This window comes from Pongo pygmaeus, chromosome 15 (genome assembly GCF_028885625.2).
Source record: "Pongo pygmaeus isolate AG05252 chromosome 15, NHGRI_mPonPyg2-v2.0_pri, whole genome shotgun sequence".
In the NCBI taxonomy this organism is placed as follows: Eukaryota; Metazoa; Chordata; class Mammalia; order Primates; family Hominidae; genus Pongo; species Pongo pygmaeus.
In genome coordinates this window covers 841,466-859,062 of record NC_072388.2, presented here as the reverse complement: position 1 = coordinate 859,062, position 17,597 = coordinate 841,466, and the positions used below count along the sequence as shown (strand labels likewise).

Sequence of the window (17,597 nt, the reverse complement as noted above, 5' to 3'; positions counted from 1 at the left end):
CTGCCAAACTGTTTTCTGGAGTTGTTCTACTACTTTACATTCCCAACAGAAATTTATGAGACTTCCAGTCTCTTTACATCCTTGCCAGAGTTTGACATTGTTGCTATTTTTTATTTTAGCTGTTCGAATAGATGTGTAGTGATATTTCATTGTGGTCTTGATTTATATTTCCCTAATGACTAATGACGTTGATTATCTTTGCATGTGCCCCTTTGTCATAGGCATATCTTTTTCAGTGAAGTGTTTGTTTAAATCTTTTAGCTTAAAAAATTGGATTGTTTTCCTATTGAGTTTTGAGAGTCTTTATGTGTTCTCTATACAAGACTTTTACACATATATGATTTGCAAATAATCTATCATTCCCTAGCTGGTCTTTTCATACCTGTGTAAGAATTATGATTTTATTTTTTGAAAATTATTTTTTTAAAAGTTTTGGGGGTCCCACAGAGATGCCAAATAGATTCATGTAACAAATCCAGGTAATGTTTCTCACCAGAAAAGTACACCTCAGTGATGGTCTTAAGCCCAGTTGCATTGTTTCTTGGCTCCCAGAGGTAAATACAAAGTGGCAATAGAAATTTGTTGATCCTCTGTTTTTCTCATTTTAATTTTCTTCTATTTTTGTCTTTCATTTTTGTTTTGTTTTGTGTTCACAACTTTGTACCTGTTTTTTTCCCCACCAACTTATGTAAGAACACTCATTTCCTCATTTCTACTGACACAGAATTTTTAAAATACTTCACTCTTATCCACCTTATAAGTAAGAAAATGACGCTTCAGGGATGGTTTCATTTGCACTTGAATGGCTATTCTATTTACAAACTATAACTGGCAGGAAAATGTAATGAAGGAAAAACTAGGAATAAACCATGATCCAAATGAAGAAACCTATAAGTCAATTAAAACAAAAAAGGAGATTGTTTTTGAAAAAAAATAAAAGACATTGTGGGCTGAGTGCAGTGGCCCACACTTGTAATCCCTGCACTTTGTGAAGCTGAGGTAGGAGGATCACTTGAAACCAGAATGAGACTAACCTGGGAAACAAAGCAAGACCCCATCTATACAAGTAAATTTTTTAAAGAAAACAGTAGCTGAAGATGGTGGTATATGCCTGTAGTCCCAGCTACTCAGGAGGCTGAGGCACGAGGATCACTGGAGCCCAGGATTTCAAGGCTATAGCAGCGAGCCATGATCAGGCCACTGCATTCCAGCCACCTGGGTGACAGAGCAACACCCTGTTTCCAAAAAAAAAAAAAAGCAAAGAGATCCCCTCTCGAATTCATCTATTATCTCCCATTAAATGACAATTTTGGGAGGAAGTTGACCGAAAGAGCATCCTTTAAAAACCCATTATTATACAAGTCTGCTGAGAAGAAGACTGCATCAGTCTGCAATGAACACTGTTGGTTTTTTACATGTTATTGCTCACTTTAGTAAATGTTAGTTTCATTCAATTAATTTTATCAAGACTAACCACAGAACACCTATTCTAGTTAATTTTTAATCGCATTTAAGGTGTGAGCTGACAAATTTATTCAGCGCCCACACTACAGAGTTTCTTTTTTGTATGACATTTCTTACATCTGCGGGTTGTACTTTTCAGTAAAGTTTTACCACAGTTATATCATCTTGAACATTTCTCTTTGGTGTACACACTAAAGAATGAAGGTTATCACTGGAGAAGTCCCATCCATACCATTTTAGATGGTTGCACTGCCACATCAAGCCATAAAGACTTAAAAGCTTTGAACTCTGAATTACAATGTTGCTTCTGTATGTGGACAATGAAACATATTGCTATAACAATATGTTTGACATTCTGTATGACAATGAAGCATATTGCTATGAAATCCCTCCATGCTAGTCAGGATGGCCTAGGAAATGCTGCAGTAACAAATAAACCACCAAAAATCTCAGTGGTGAGACACAATGAATTTTTATATCTTACTCTAAAAAGAAATCCAACACAGATCAGATAGCGACCTTCTATCGACCCAGTCTGGAATAAGCAGCCTCCAAGGTCACCTTGGCAGGGATAGAGAAGCCTGAGTTTGTTTATAATGGCTAGACCTGAAAGTGGTTTTTATCACTTTTGCTCACATTCCATTGGCTAGAACTCAAACATGGGCACACTCTTAACTGCAGGAGTTACTGAGAAATAGAGTCTTATTATTTGCAAGGAAATGGAACCACTGTGATAAACGCAGCACTGCCTTTGCCACACCCTTCAAATGCCACTTTTGTAGAGCTTCTCGCCTGTGCAGAGAATCTCATGGAAAACCTGAGTACTAATATTCTTTCATAGTAAGAGTACCGGTTTCATTTCTGAGCACACTTTGGAAGGTTCTTCATACAGAGAGTATTGTTCTGTTGGGGACTAAAAAAAACTAAGGACTTTGGCTAAACTGAAGACCTTATCATAATCATCCCAATTAGAATTTTCTTTCTGGATACACCCTTTAATGGAAATTTGACCTCTACCTACAAACACTACCACAAACCACCCATTTGTCAGGAGTAACCTACTTTGCCATTGTAGCATACAGAAGTTCTTGAAATCCACAAGCCTTGCCTGGCACACTCCAGTGCTGTGGGCTGACATTATCGATGGCAGTGTCCCTGTCTTTTGCTCCCCCAGCCCTCCCACAGGCTGAGTAAGCTTCTATTATCTGTAATACAGTGTGACTTCTGTTTTCCTAATTTAACCCTGGCTTACTACGTTTATAATGTTTCTCTCTGCTCATGTAGTCTTTGATGAGTCAGAAGGTCTTTGCCATGTTCACAATGTGTGTACTGTGTCTCATCTATATGCACTCTCTGTTGGGCAAGGAGGTGCGAATTATGACTGAAGCCCTTACCAGATGCCTTACACATATAGGGCCTCTGTTCTGTGTGGACTCTGAGATGAACATGAAGATCTGAATTCCAGCTGAAGCCTTTACCACACTCATCACATTTATATGGTTTCTCTCTGGTGTGGTCACTTTGATGGAAGTGAAAATATGAACTGTAACTAAAGCACTTTCCACACACTTCACATTTATATGGTTTTTCTCCAGTGTGAACTCTGTGATCAGTGTGAAGAACAGAGCTATAAGCAAAATCCTTTCCACACACATTGCATTTGTATGGTTTCTCCCCTGTGTGGACTCTCTGGTGAATGTGAAGCTGTGTACTTTGGCTGAAGCCCTTTCCATACTCACCACACCTATAAGGTTTCTCCCCTGTGTGAAACCTCCAGTGGACTTGAAGAATGGAGCTTGAACTAAAGCACTTGACACACTCACTGGATTTGTAAGGCTTCTATCCAGTGTGGACTCTCTTATGGATAAGAAGTTTGGAGCTCTGTTCAAAGCCCTTCCCACACTCTTCACAATTTGTAGGGCTTTTTCCCTGTGTGTACTTGCTGATGAATACAAAGAGGTGACCTAAATCCCAACGCTTTCCCACATACGTCGCATTTGTAGGGCATCTCACCTGTGTGGACTCGATGATGGCTGTGAAGGGAAGAGTTGCACCTGAAGCCCTTGCCACATTCTTTACATTTGTAGGGATTGTCTCCTGAGGGGAATTTCTGACATCTGGGAAGGTCTGAGCTCTGTTAGCAGCCTGTAGGCCATTCGTAGAATTCATAGGGAGTCTCTCTTGAGTGGGTATTACAATGAACGATAAGATATTGGCTCTGACTTAAGTTCTTTCCATGCTGGTCACATTTCTAAGATTTTTCTCATAGGTGAGTGCTGTGATGGACACGAGGATCTGTATCATCTGCAAAGGCCACCCCACAGTTATTACATGTGAAAGGCTGTGGTAAAACATGGGCCGCATGATGTTGTTCAACTGTTGATTTCATACTCAAGTTTTTCCCACAGTTGTGGTGTCTACCAGGGTCCTCCCCTTTACGTTCTTGGGACTCATGATGATCACGTGAGGTCCAATTGAGGCTGTCATCATGCCGAGCACGTCTGTTCAATTTCTCTTCCACGTAAATTCCCTTATATCTTCCCTGAGATTTCTGGGGCTCGGTCATTATGTTGGCTTTCCTCCAAGATTCTGGGGTAAGAACCTGTGTCAGGCTTTGCCGTGCTGTGATGTCTTGATTTTTGATAATGGCATTTACTACATAGTTTCCGTTTTCAGAAATCTGAAGAGACATGCCTGCCCACTCTTCACAGAGGGAAACATCTTCTAAATGTGGGGAACACTGTTCTTTAAGGTTCATGATATAATCCTGACTCACACTTAAATCCTGGATCCTTTGTTTCCAAATCTTCCAGCAATGAAGCACTTCTTGAGAAAGGTAATTTAACCCCTTTTCCTGAAGATTCAAAATGTTGTTTTTAATCCCGTATCTCATGAGAAGAAAGAGAATTTGTGAATCACCTGTCCAGAGGTTTTGAGAAAATGAAATATGATGGGGTGGGAAGTTGTCCCTGGCTTCTAATGACATGTGAAACAGTTAGAGCCACAGTAATTCTAACCTGAGCTGCTAATTAGAAATCAAATATTGTAGGGAAATTAGGAGAAATCTTGGCCAGGTGCAGTGGCTTATGCTTGTCATAGCAACACTTTCAGAGGCTGAGGTGGGAGGATCACTCAAGCTCAGGAGATCAAGACCAGGCTGGGCAGTATGGTGAGAGCCCATCTCTACAAAAAAATTAAAAATTGGCTCAGTTTTGCCTATGATCCCAGCTACTTGGAAATCTGAGGTTGGAGGATTGCTTAATCCTGGGACGCAGAAGCTGCAGTGATCCAAGATTGTGCCACGGTATTCCAGCCTGGGTGACAGAGCAAGACCTTTCAACCCCCACACAGCAAAAAAGAATAAAAGGAAATCTTAGGAAAAATTTATGAAGGAAGAAATTCACCTCTCAGCTATAAGAGTAGTCAATAAAAAGACTTTAATAATCTTGCTACAAAAGGTATGGGAAAGGCTCCCATTTTATGTAGTATATGTGTGTATAGAAATAATAAATATTGATGGAGTGTTTTTTATATGTTGGGCAGAGGAAGGGACACAAAGTGTCACAAGAGGTTTCAGAAACAAGCAAGTCATATCTCCTGATGTCTTCCCTTCCTTCACATCACTGTCATATGGAGGACTATCATGTATGTTTGTGTACAAACTGCACAACTGTACATGGTGAGCCTTAAGGGGATGGGAATAAAAAGGCAATGGGGATTGAAATAGGGATAAACATTGTGAAACATGGTCCTGGCATTGTGCTGGGATGCATATGTAAACCTCTGAGACAAGCTTTAAGAGAGATCCCTTTTTATGTTCCCCGACGTTCTTTGTCTTCATGAAAAGATAGAGACCACTCAGATCCTATAATCCATTTCCTTAAGTTCTGACCTTTTAAGTTATTGCAGAATCTCAAACAGCCATGACTATGAGAATGGGGAACAGATACTGTGGCACTGTCAATGGCCTGGCACCCAGGGAAGCAAGACTGTGGTATAACAAACAGGGGGCTGAGGCAGAAGAGGATGATCATATTTTTGGGGCCCTATGATGTGTTTCAAAATGGCATGAATATCATGGTCAAGTCCCACTGGATACTGCTTCTGGTTTAAGGTCCTTTCTGGGTTGTTTTATTGAAAGTGACTTTAGTTTATAAGATAGTATCAGGGAAAGGGAGACCATGAGCTGCCCCAAATGGGCTTTAAGCAGTGGTTTCCGAATTGTTCTGATTGTAACCCACAATAAAATCAGCATTGTGATTCAGTAGGAATAGGCACGAACATCAACACAGACTGCTCACTAAAACAGAAGTTTTATCAGCTGATACTTACATACGATGTGCAATGCACTTTGATAAATTCTTTTGTTTTCTGTTCTATTAATCTATTTTGCTTTTTAAAAATTGCTAGTTATGACACAGTAATTTGATTTCAGGACTCACCAAGAGGGTTTTATCCTGCAGTCTGAGAAACAACTGCAGGGATATGCAGATTTATGTAGAAGGTCCTGTGTTTACAGATTACACTTTGGTTTCACGAGGTTATTTATTAAAAACACAGGACCTAGGGCAAGATTAGGAGGGCTCAAGTCCTAGTTCTTCTTATAAGCTGTGTGATCATGGGCAAGTTATGAATTCTGTGACTCAGTTGTTTCATCCGTTGATATGGTTTGGCTGTGTCCCCACCCAAATCTCTTCTTGAATTGTAACTCCGATAATTCCCACGTGTCATGTCCCATAAATCCCACATGTCACAGCCCCCACACAGAGTCCCTACCAGGGCACTACCTAGTGGAGCTGTGAGACGAGGGCCACTGTCCTTCAGACCACAGAATGCTAGATCCGACAGCTTGCACCGTGTGCCTGGAAAAGCCACAAACACTCAACACCAGCCCACAAAAGCAGCCGGAAGGGAGACTATACACTGCAGAGCCACAGGGATGGAGCTGCCCAAGACCATGGAAATCTATCTCTTATATCAGCGTGACCAGGATGCAAGACATGGAGTCAAAGGAGATCACTATTGAGCTTTAAGATTTGACTGCCCTATTGGATTTCAGACTTGCATGGGGCCTGTAGCCCCTTTGTTTTGGCCAATTTCTCCCATTTGGAACAGCTGCATTTACACAATGCCTGTACCTACACTGTGTCTAGGAAGTAAATACATTTTTTTTTATTTTACAGGCTCATAGATGGAAAAGACTTGGCTTGTCTCAGATGAGACACTGGACTGTGGACTTTTGAGTTAATGCTGAAATGAGTTAAGACTTTGTGGGACTGTTGGGAGGCATGATTGGTTTTGAAATGTAAGGGCATAAGATTTGGGAGGGGCTGGGGTGGGATAATATGGTTCGGCTGTGTCCCCACTCAAATCTCATCTTGAATTGTAACTCCCACAATTTCCATGTGTCATGGGAGGAACCCGGTAGGAGGCGATTGAATTATGGGGGCGGGTCTTTCCTGTGTTATTCTCATGATACTGAATGAGTCCCATGAGATCTGATGGTTTTTAAAAGGGAGATTCTGAATGGGCGCAGTGTCTCACACCTGTAATCCCAGCACTTTGGGAGACCAAAGTGGGTTGATCAGGAGGTCAAGAGATTGAGACAATCCTTGCCAACATGGTGAAACCCCGTCTCTACTAAAAAATACAAAAATTAGCTGGGCATGGTGGCGCATGCCTGTATTCCAAGATACTGGGTTGGCTAAGGCAGGAGAATTGCCTGAACTTGGTAGTTGGAGGTTGCAGTGATTCAAGATAACACCACTGTACTGCAGCCTGGCTACAGAGCCAGACTCTTTCAAAAAAAAAAAAGGGGGCGGGCGGTTACCTGCATAAGCTCTCTTCTCTTGTCTACCACCATGTGAGACGTGCCTTTGACCTTCCACCATGACTATGATGCCTCCCCAGGGATGTGGAACTGTAAGTCCCAAAACATGTCTATCTTTTGTAAATTGCCCAGTCTTGGGTATGTCTTTATCAGCAGTGTGAAAACAGAGTAATACGTCCATAAAAGAGGGATAATAGCAGTAACTATCTGTATTAGTCCATTCTCATGTTGCTAATAAAGACATACCCAAGACTGGATAATTTATAAAGGAAAGAGGTTCAATTGACTCATAGTTCCATGTGGCTGTGGAGGCCTCACAATCATGGCAGAAGGTGAAGGAAGAGCAAAGAGACATCCTACATGGCAGCAGGCAAAGAGAAAGCCTGTGCAGGAGAACACCAATTTATAACACCATCAAATCTCATGAGACTTATTCACTCTCATAAGAACAGCACAAGAAAGACTCCTGCCCCATGATTCAGTTACCTCCTACCAGGCCCCTCCTACAACATGTGGGAATTATGGGAGCTACAATTCAAGATGAGACTTGGGTAGGGATATAGCCAAACCATATCTCTATCTCATAAACTATACTTAGGTAACACATAACTGTATATGAACCTCTGAGAAATGAAAACGAGGTTAGATATTTATCAAAAAGTAATCAAATAAACCAACACTTAGATTACACTTACTACATACAAGTAAGTGTTGGCTATTGTAACTGCCAACCAAACCAATGTTCTCCCTTGGTTCCTTTAACACTGGCTTATCCGAAACAGTGGATAAACATTGATTTTTCTGCAGAAGCAAACCATAGATCAAGGCTCTTGGTGATGTGTGAATTTTATGTCTCATTCTGAGAAATATGAGGAAAGAATGAGAGCCTAAATGTGTGATTAGGGGAGGGAGTGCTTACTAACTGCATTGAATGCCCACAGGCCAGGGGAATGAGATTTGGGGAGAGCTCCCTCAGAAAACCATCGCAAGGGGCCAGTTCCTCACATTGATCTGTAAAAACTCATTAACTGCATGGTTCTAACCTGCACATGCATCTCTTAGGAGTTTTCTTTCCAGTGGTCAAAGTTTCTTTTTGTGATCTAACTGGAGTTTTCTATCTGGTATGAAATGACGATTTCAGGACACAGGTCCAGTGGTCTGATGCTCAGTTACTCACCCACAGAGATGAGGTTCCTGAAGTTTTCCATCATCACGTCTTGGTACAGGTTTACCTGGGTTTTATCCAATAGAGCCAGCTCTTCCTTAGTGAAGACAATAGCCATGTCCTTGAATGTCACCCTTTCCTAAAACATCAACCACATGCCAAGTCAATCATCCACACAAATGACTGGTCTTAGTCTGTTTGGGCTGCCTTAATAAAATACCACAGTCTGATTAGGTTAAACAAAATAAACTATCTTCTTACTGTTCTGGAGGTTGGAAAGTCTAAGATCAAGTACCACCAAGATAGATTTCATTCAGGTTTCTTCTCTTGGCTTGTAGACAGCTGTCCTCTCACTGTGTCCTTACATGGCAGAGGGAGAATGAGAGCAAGCTCTGTTGAGGCTCTCTCATAAGGACATTAATCCTATTGGATCAGGGATTCCCAAAGGACAACATTAATCAAATTATAAAATAAGGCCCAGGAAATAGGCACAGATAAATCTATACTAAGTTGTTGTGCCAATACACAAGTCTAGTTCTGTTCCATGATTTCATTTCTCATCACACACCAAGATTTGGTATTTTCACTTTTTCATGGCAGATTAATCTATTCTTATCATGTTAAAAGGAACTAAGAAGACAGGGTAACTAAAAGCCTGGCTCCTAGATTCAAAAAACACAATAGAGAAAAGGGAGATTATTAGGATAATTAAGAACACTTGGATATCAACTAGGTATTAAAAAATAGTGGTATCAATGTGAAATTTCTTGAGTACATTAGCAATAATGTGGAAATGTAGGAACATGCTCTTACTCTTAGGAGATACAAGCTGAAATATTTAGGGATGAATTATAATAATGCCTGCAATTTATCCCCAACTGGGTCATCAAAATAAAATACAGATATGTGTGTATATACGTATATTATGCATATGTTTGTGGGTGATTGTCAACAATTGGTGAATCTAGGTGAAGATTACACATTATGCTATTCTTTCATTTTCCTGATAAATTGAAATTTCTCAAAATAAAAGGATGTGGGGAATAATCTGATATTAATAACCATCTCCTAATCAAGAACCGATTTTTACATAAAATATTTCTATCGCTGCATATATCACACTGCTCAGAGTTAAGTATTTACAGATATGTTCTCTCAACAGACTCTGCATCTCTAAATAACGCAGAGCTTTCAAACGAAAGTTGTAAGCAGTTACAAAGGACTTCACAAAGAATATGTTCCTAACAATTGTCCAATTACTAAAATCTGACAATGATTAAAAACAAAATCTAGGGGAGTCAGCACCGTTGTCCTAATAGCATCACTCTCTCAGTAACAGTACTGTATACCTTCTTCTGTGGGAGGCAACAAAATTGAATTGTAGTTAATCATTCAGGAAATACAGATACCCTGAAGTCTACTTGGGGTGTTCAAATGTAGGGAGAAGGGGTTAGGGATAGAGGTTCACCCAGCCTACGCCCCATTCTCCCTTCTCTGCCTCAACTATAGAGCCTGGGAAAACAAAACACTCATTTCTCCACCACCCTTGTAGCTGGATGGATGCCTTGTAGGAAGCCTAGGCAGCTATTGTCATAGGATGCAGATACAAGGAGAGCCCCAAAATATTAAGAAACCAAATTTATCAACGAACAAACACTTGCAAAAATCTATAAATCTTTTCCTGTCTGAAGTATTCTTGTATAACCATCCATGAAGTATTCTTGTAAAACCTTGAACCTGAATCTCTTCAAGCATCTGGTGCTTCCACTTACAGGAAATACTGTGGATAGATAACACATTGAAAGATAAGAAAAGGAAGCAAACAAATGTATTCCAAATGTGGGAAAGAACACAGGACACCAAACTTGGTTTCTACAACAAGGCAATAGCAGGAGAGAATAAAGTACAGGGGCAGATTTCTCTAGATTAAAAGAGATTATGAGATACAACAGCCAACTATATAATAGTATAGACCTTGGTAAGATCCCATTTGAACAAATCAACTGTTAAAAAATTTTTTGAGATAATCAGGGAAATTTGGTTATTGTCTGGGTATTAGATAATCCCAAATAATTATTGATTATCTCATTAGTCAATTTTTAAGAAATACATACTAAAAAACATAGAGGATGTGGTAAATTAGATTGCTGTTTAGAAATATCCTCTTCCATGCTCACTAATCCCACTAAAGGACCAGAGTGTGTTTTCTTACCCCTTTAGTTTTGACTTGGCAATGTAACTTACTCTGGCTACCAAAATGAAGCAGAAGTGAGAATGTGCCAGTTCTAACCTGGGCCTTGACAGATCTCACGTGTTCACTTGCTCTCTTGTCCCTCCGTCTTCACTATGAGGGCACACCCAAGCTAACCAAAACCAGCAGAGTGCTACCAAATATTCATGGCATCGGCTTTAGTTCCAGGCCATAACCATTGACGACACTGTTATAGGAGGCTGGAAAAATGGTGACCTGGATGTACTGGTGAACATTTGGTAAACTGTTGCTCTAATTTAGAAGATAGAAAATGTACCTAATGAATCCTGGACTTGGGCAAGATGGTTTCCAGGCAGAAGGATAAAAGTGTGAGCTCATCATTTTAGTTGCATATAAAATAAAGTACTATAAAAAAGTGATGTGCTCAGAGAAAAACCAATACAGTGTAAAATAACATGCCTCTTAAAATACTCTGGGAAAGAAAAAAATGAAAAAGAGATTAAGCAAATCTCTTTGGCAAAAAGTTAACCATTGAAACTGCATGATGGGTACTGCAAGTGGAGATTCATAATACCATTTGTTCTTTTTGTGTACTTTCATAATTAATTTTGTTCATGATTAAAAGAAAATCCTTCCTCCACACTGTGATGGTGTTTTTAATGTGACAACTTGGCTAAGCTACAGTCCTCAGTTATTGAATCAAACACTAATCTAGGTATTGCTATGAAGATAATTTGTAGATGTGATTAAAGTCCATAATCAGTTTACTTTAAGGGAGATTATTCTATCTAATCTGAGTATGTCTGATTCAAAAAACTGAAAGGTCTTATGAGCAGAGCTGAGGCTTCCCTGGGAGGTGGAGAAATTCCACCCATAGACAGCGGCTTCAGTCTGTGTCTAAGAGTTCTGGCCATCCTTCCTGAGGGACTGCCATGTGGATTTTGGACTTGCCTAGTTAGACCCCGTAATCATATAAGTCAATTACTTATGATAAATCGCTTAATATATATCTCTTAGTGGTTCCGCCTTGCTGGTTGAACTCTGACTAATACATACCCATTCAAATCTTGTTACTTATTGAACGAGACCAGTGACATTTAGAATATGGTCATGTATATGCTGCCCATGCATCTCCAACCTCAGCCTCCGGAGTAGCTGGGACTACAGGCGCCTGCCACCACGCCCGGCAAATTTTTTGTAATTTTTTTTTTTTTAGTAGAGACAGGGTTTCACCGTGTTAGCCAGGATGGTCTCGATCTCTTCACCTCGTGATCCACCCAAAGTGCTGGGATTACAGGAGGGAGGCACCGCGCCAGGCCTGGGACCGTTCTTTTCAAAATGTATGCGGTGATATTAAACTCCTGAGTTATTACAGTCTGAGTTGTTTCCTTATTGCCAGAAGCCGGAACCTCTGCCCTGAAGTCAGAAATGCCCCAATGGAGTCAGAGCTGCTAAAATCCAGAGTTCAGACCCAAGACAACTCCCCATCCAAGAACCTAGGGGTGCTGAGCCAGAATCGCACGCGCCAAACTGAGCGAGAATAGACCAACCCATCCTCTATCTCCAGAGAAAAGCTGCTTAAGCAAATCCCTCATCCCATTCAGGGAGGCACAGCCCCAGCCATTACTCCCAAACTCTGAGCCAGCGCCCCACTGCCCTCATCCAGAGATGCACATTCCAAGACTGGACCCTAAGCCTCGACCCAAGGTGGCACAGCGCAAGTTGCTGTCACGAAACGTGAAGATGCACGTTTTGTCAAACCCAGGGCTGCTCCCCAAACCGAGCCCACGCGCTTCCCATCCCACCCCGGCTAGGTAGGGGCCGCTGAACTTCCCCAGCCTACCCCACCCACGAGGCCTTATCATTGGTCACCAGTCCCCTCTTCCACTCCTCCTACTTCAAAGTCCACAGGGACGGGTCACAGCTGCACATCCTGCAGCCCTATTCCTGGCTACGCTTCCGAGAGGGGCGCGGTCCACGCGGGACTCACCCCAGCATCCCAAACAATGTCGCCCGCAACTAGCGTCTGGTACCATGGCGCATGCACAAGGAGGCCTATGGACTACAATCCCCAGAAAGCCCCGCGCGCAGCAGTGGACATTCGCAAGGCTACCAGGGTGAAGGTAGCCTTTGACTTCCGTGCATTTGGAAGTCCTTTGACTTCCGTGCATTCGTCTAAAATAATGACAATCATAATAACGATAAACTATTGAAATGTTAAATAAATCACTATCAACGATGAAAAGAAAAAGTTTCAATATTTTACTACTTGGAAATGAGCACTTTACCATTTTAATGAAGACTTTTATAGGTTCTTATTTTATAGGCATGTCTTTTAATGTTAAAACCACGAAAGTTTTCAATTAAAATTCACTTAAATATTTCCATCCCCGCCCCCCATCATGTTTTGTTTCTGTTGATGAAGACTGCATAATCTACACTTGCAATATAACATACCCTGTAATTTGTTTCCTAGTCTCAGAAGAAGCAGAATGAATTAACCACCATTGTCTGAATCCTTAATAGGGGAATTACAGGAGTACTCGTTACAACATAACAAGAAAACGCGGGAAGTTTTCAGATTGTTTTTGAAAGTTTCCCCTTGTTGGGACTTAGGTTTTATTTTACTTTATGTTATTGCATTTAAGATTTAAGATCATTAAAAAGTCAGGAAACAACAGGAGCTGGAGAGGATGTGGACAAATAGGAACACTTTTACACTGTTGGTGGGACTGTAAACTAGTTCAACCATTGTGGAAGTCAGTGTGGCGATTTCTCAGGGATCTAGAACTAGAAATACCATTTGACCCAGCAATTCCATTACTGGGTATATACCCAAAGTATTATGAATCATGCTGCTATAAAGACACATGCACACGTATGTTCATTGCGGCAGTATTCACAATGGCAAAGACTTGGAACCAACCCAAATGTCCAACAACGATAGACTGGATTAAGAAAATGTGGCACATATGCACCATGGAATACAATGCAGCCATAATAAATGATGAGTTCATGTCCCTTTTTAGGGGCATGGATGAAGCTGTAAACCATCATTCTCAGCAAACTATAGCAAGGACAAAAAACCAAACACCAAATGTTCTCACTCATAGGTGGGAATTGAACAATGAGAACACATGGACACAGGAAGGGGACCATAACACAGCGGGGTATATTGTGGGGTGGGGGGAAGGGGGAGGGATAGCATTAGGAGATATACTTAATGCTAAATGCGTGCAGCACACCAACATGGCACATGTATACATATGTAACAAACCTGCACGTTGTGCACATGTACCCTACAACTTAAAGTATAATAATAATAAAATTTTAAAAATTTAAGATTTCTATTAAAGAAAATTTTGGGTACCCTAATGGGGTAAGAAAATTGAATAACAATTCCATTAGAGACCCACAGTTTTAGCCTGGAGGAAAGCCTTGATAATGGGTGAGAACAATCTCAGTCCTAGGAATGGTTACCTGGTCCTGCTGGCAGAGGCTCTGCTTGGAATATCTGGCTGGCATTCCATTTTCCACTCATCCTCAAGCTGTAGGGGTCGTGAGGCAGTTCCAGTCCTAGAATAGACAGGGAAGTGAAGACCCCCACCTCTAGGCAATGGGCAGGAAATGGTAGAATAATATCCAACTATAGCTTGACATTGCAACTTAGGGCCCATAAAGGGACAGTGCCATTCTTTTGGTTTATCTCTGTCTTTTGATGTTTACATGTTTGATGTTCTTATATATTGCTCTAAGTTGAAAGATTACTTGATTTAATTTGACATACTTGAATTTTAAAAAACGAGTTCAGGAACATTTTTATTTTTGACCTAATACAAGCTTAATTTTTGTGACATCTGTGTCTATTGGAAAACAATGTGTGTTCTCTATCAGAGGGATATGCATACATTTATATTTTCACCAGACTTGTTAATTGTTTCTATTTAAATTTCCTACGTGCTTATTTGTGCTTACTTAGATTTTTTCATTATGCATCTGTCAATGATTGAGAAGTTCATGTCAAAAAGGCACCCAGGCTGGGCGTGGTGGCTCAAGCCTGTAATCCCAGTACATTGGGAGGCTGAAGCAGGTAGACCATGCAGTGAGGAGTTCAAGACTACCCTGGCCAGGATGGTGAAACCCTGTCTCTACTCAAAGTACAAAAATTAGCCAGGCATGTTGGCAAGCACATGTAGTCTCAGCTACTTGGGAGGCTGAGACAAGAGAATCGCGTGAACCCAGGAGGCGGAGGTTTCAGTGAGCCGAGATCATGCCACTGCACTCCAGCCTCGGTGACAGAGCGAGACTCTGTCTCAAAAAAAAAAAAAAAAAAGGAATAAAGAAAAAGAAAAAGAAATAAAGTCTATAATGGTAAATTTGTCATTTTCCTCTCTATAGAATTTGCTTTATTTATTTAATTTTTTTTTTGAGACTGAGTATTGCTCTGTTACCCAGGCTGGAGTGCAGTGGCACCATCTCAACTCACTGCAAGCTCCACCTCCCAGGTTCACGCCATTCTCCTGCCTCAGCCTCCCGAGTAGCTGGGACTACAGGCGCCCGCCACCATGCCCGGCTAATTTTTTTGTATTTTTAGTAGAGGCAGGGTTTCACCGTGTTAGTCAGGATGGTCTCAATCTCCTTGTGATCTGCCCGCCTCTGCCTCCCAAAGTGCTGGGATTACAGGCTTGAGCCACCGCACACAGCCTACTTCATTTTTCAAAAGTCGTGTTATTACGTATACAAGCGGCTTTACTTTTCAAAAGTCGTGTTATTAGGTATGGAAGTGGCCTGTTCCTTATCTGCAACACTTGGGACAAGAAGAGTTTCAGATTTTTTTTTTTTCAGATTTTGCAATATTTGCATATGCACAATGAGATATCTTGAGGATGAGACCCAAGTCTAAAGCAAAATTCATTTGTGTTTCCTATACACCTTATACACTTTCCCTGAAATTAATTTTATATAATTATTTGATTAATTTTGTTCACAAGGTTTGTATACAATCTTTGTGTCCATTGAACCATCAGAAGCAAAGATTGCCTTCATCGTATGATCAAAGAAAAATCAATTAATGAAAAGAAGAGGAAGAAAGCAAATATTTCAGGTGCGGAAATTTCCTCTTTATTGTCATGTTCACATTTCAAAAGTTTCAGATTGTGGAATATTTTGGATTTTTAAATTTAGTGATGCTGACCCTGTGTAAGTTTCATAATGGTCATATCTTCTTGATGGACTAAAAATTTCATTAAAATTTTAAGTACTTTTTATTTTCACCTTGAGTTTACTTTTCATTGCTGACTGTACGTGCTTTCTTTTCATTAGATTTCATCTAGTATTTATTTTTCACTTTGTCCTAAAATTAGCATTTTTTACCTTGTTTTTTATATACTCTTTATTATTATAGTTATTTTTAAATGTTACTTTTACCTAATCTAAGAGCTTGTCTTTAGTCTGAAAATACACACTTAAATGGGTGTGTTAGGAACAAAAGAGAAAGTGCTTGTATAATTGATCTAGGAGCTTCTCCTATTTCCCAACTATGGAACAGTGGCTTTGGCCTGTAATCCTAGTTGATCAAGCAGCTGAGTTGGGAGGATGGCTTGAGCCTGGAAGGTTCAGGGTGCAGTGGGCTATGATGGTGCCACTGTTCTCCAGGTTGGGTGACAGCATGAGATTTTATGCCTAAAAAAAGAAAAAGAAAATGAAAAAGTAGGACAGTGACCCTCAAAGAGGAAGGAAATAGCCTCCCTAAGACTCCTTTGAATTGTGTGAGTGATCTTTGCTTGCTCCAGTGACTGGGATATGAGTTTAGTATGCAGAGGTAAGGAATGCTAAACATATTGCATCTGTAAATTAATTCTCTCAACAAAGAAGTCATCCACTCAGAACACCCAACAGTAACCTCTTGAAAATCATTGCTCTAAAGGAAAGAAAATGAAAAACAACAACCTCAGTCAAATAAAAGGAGGGAAAGAAACGATCGAATCAGTAAAGAGAAAGTCAAATTGCTGCTGTTTGCTGATGATATGATCATATACCTAGAAAACCCTAAAGACTCCTTCAAAAAGCTTCTAGAACTCATAAATGAATTCAGCAAAGTTTCAGGATACAAAATTAATGTACACAAATCATATCTCTGCTGTACACCAACAGCAACCAAGCTAAGAATGAAATCAAGAACTCAATGCCTTTTACAATAGCTGCAAAAAAAAAAAAAAAAATACTTAGGAATATTTCTAACCGAGGAGGTGAAAGGCCTCTACAAGGAAAACCATAAAACACTGTTGAAAGAAATCATAGATGACACAAACAAATGGAAACACATCCCATGTTCATGAATGGGTAAATCAACGTTGTAAAAATGACCATACTGCCAAAAGCTGTTTTCAAATTCAATGCAAGTTCCATCAAAATAACACCATCACTGTTCCCAGAACTAGAAAAGACAATTCTAAAATTCGTATGGAACCAAAGAAAAGCCCACAGAGCCAAAGCAAGAATAAGCAAAAAGAACAAATCTGGAGGCATCACATTACCTGACTTCAAACTATACCATAAGGCTATAGTCACATGAACAGCATGGTACTGGCATAAAAATAGACCAAAGACCAATGGAACAGAATACAGAACCAAGAAATAAATTCAAATACTTACAGCCAACTGATATTTGACAAAACAAACAAAAACATAAAGTAAGGAAAAGACCCCCTATTCAGGCCGTGTGCAGTAGCTCACGCCTGTAATCTCAGCACTTTGGAAGGCCGAGGTGGGTGTATCACAAGGTCAGGAGATGGAGACCATCCTGGCTAACACGGTGAAACCCCGTCTCTACTAAAATTACAAAAAATTAGACTGGCGTGGTGGCGTGGGACTGTAGTCCCAGCTACTCGGGAGGCTGAGGCAGGAGAATGGATTGAACTAAGGAG

At 40.4% G+C, this 17,597-nt stretch overlaps 1 pseudogene; it reads right to left on the bottom strand.

The window, feature by feature from the left end:
• Positions 1 to 1,560: 1,560 nt before the first annotated feature.
• Positions 1,561 to 12,865, bottom strand: LOC129026109 (zinc finger protein 285-like; annotated as a pseudogene).
• Between the last annotated feature and the right edge of the window lie 4,732 nt (positions 12,866 to 17,597).